The sequence below is a fragment of the Chinchilla lanigera genome, unplaced genomic scaffold (genome assembly GCF_000276665.1).
Source record: "Chinchilla lanigera isolate Chin_1 unplaced genomic scaffold, ChiLan1.0 scaffold00041, whole genome shotgun sequence".
Classification (NCBI taxonomy): domain Eukaryota; kingdom Metazoa; phylum Chordata; class Mammalia; order Rodentia; family Chinchillidae; genus Chinchilla; species Chinchilla lanigera.
This window is the reverse complement of record NW_004955442.1, coordinates 8,942,538-8,944,225: the sequence shown is the minus strand read 5'-3', so window position 1 is coordinate 8,944,225 and position 1,688 is coordinate 8,942,538. Positions and strand designations below refer to the sequence as shown.

The 1,688-nt window shown below is 44.1% G+C and overlaps 1 long non-coding RNA gene across 1 annotated transcript in view; it reads left to right on the top strand.

Moving 5' to 3' along the window:
- The window catches only part of LOC102013345, an 81,240-nt gene extending 81,009 nt beyond the window's left edge, over positions 1 to 231 (top strand). The window contains exon 4 of the long non-coding RNA XR_262126.1: positions 139 to 231. This is a non-coding gene — a long non-coding RNA (uncharacterized LOC102013345). The remainder of the gene's footprint in view (positions 1 to 138) is intronic.
- Positions 232 to 1,688: the final 1,457 nt, after the last annotated feature.

Below are 1,688 nucleotides of genomic sequence, written 5' to 3'. Positions count from 1 at the left end.
GAGAGAGAGAGAGGGAGATGAAGCACATGTCTCCCTTTTGGCACTGAACAAGGATAGTGGAAGTATGAAATAAATTGCTTTGTAGAAGCACGTCAAGACTAATGCTCTGGTTTTCCTTGGAATTTCTATTTCTTTCAGAGCAGTGTAATGGAAAGAGTCTTTGGATGTGGACACCACAGCCGCTGGATGCTCAATCCACCACACATCACCTCAGGAACATCAGACATGTCATTTGAGCCTTTTGAGCCTTGTTTTCTTCATGTGTACATTTCAAAATAAAAAGTACAAAATGTCATTCATCTCAAAAGACCCCCAAAGTGGAATATTAATGTCTCCCCCCCATGGAACTAACATATGTGGATGTGACCAGCAGAGCAGTGGGCACATAGCACATGATCAATAATACCAATTAAGAAAGGAAAAATCTATTTAGCATCAGACTAGCCTGTGTTCACCTCTTTTGCTCCTATCCATGAGGCCCTAAGGCTTTTCTTCTCAGAAGTAATGCTATCCAGAATATCTCTAGAAAAAAAGAAAAAAAACTGCAAGTTCTTGTGACTTTGGCTACTTTCCCATTTCTATGAATTCAGGAGACTCTACTGAGAAAAAAAAAAGCAGTGTGATGGTTGAAGCTCATTTCAAAAGAGATGGTTTGGGAAGACTGCCTATGGTATTTTATTTCATCTTCATGAATGTCCTGAATGCTGGAGTTTTATCTTCTTGATTCCCCACAATTGGAAGAGGGAGACAAAGACTCTGCCTTGCCCAGGTCTTTATGAGCAGCCGAGGTGGGCATTGCTGACAGCTCCCTTGCCCACCAGCTCCAACAGTGGAAAGCAAATCCATGCACATCTCAGGGTCTATCGCTGTGTCTGCCTTAAGGAGATTTGCAGTGGTTAGCAGTGAACAAGTGGGGGTCTCAAGGCTTCCTGATTGGGATTTTACCACTTTCCATTCTGGGTGCACTTGATTGGGTGGCTGGGATAATAGTATATTTAAACAGATTTTTCTGCTCATCTTGTGTCCAAGCCTTGCCTATCATCATGCAAACCTTGGCCCTCATCATGCAGACTCCGGGCCTACCATGGGCCTTTCTCACTTTGGAATTTAAATCAGTCATTCTTTTTTATTTTTTCATGCCTGGTTGTTATGAAGAGGCCCAGGTTGGGGATAGTGGTGCCCCTTTCTCTCCCTGCAGATTGAGAAGACCTGAAAGTCCACTTCCAGAGTTTGCATTCATGGGGTTTCTATGCTAGTGAACTGGAACATCTGACCCAGGGAGAAGAAAGGCCCTGCTCTCTGGAGAGGCGGACACCCAGTTTTCTGTTTGCAGGCAGCAGTCTTTGCTTTCCTTTCCCCTCTGGGGAAATTAGCTTGTTGGCACAGACATGGGGAAAATAAACAAGCCTACCCTGAAATATGCATAAGAGTTCAGCTATTTTTGGAGGATTCTAAGATTGAAAATGGTTGCAAGCTGACCAGTTCCCATCTGTCCTGAATTAACTTTCCAAGATTTTGTGGGGAGAGTGAGGGGCCTGAGCATGTCAGAGCACTTAGCTGAGACTGGCATTGATTTGTGGAGCTGGAAGAGAGAGTTCTGGCCGTGAAGAGTCCACTCCTCCAGTCACTAACTCAGAAAAAAGATGTGAAGGGAGAAGTGTCTGGATGGTGCATGGGTTTAGAATTTA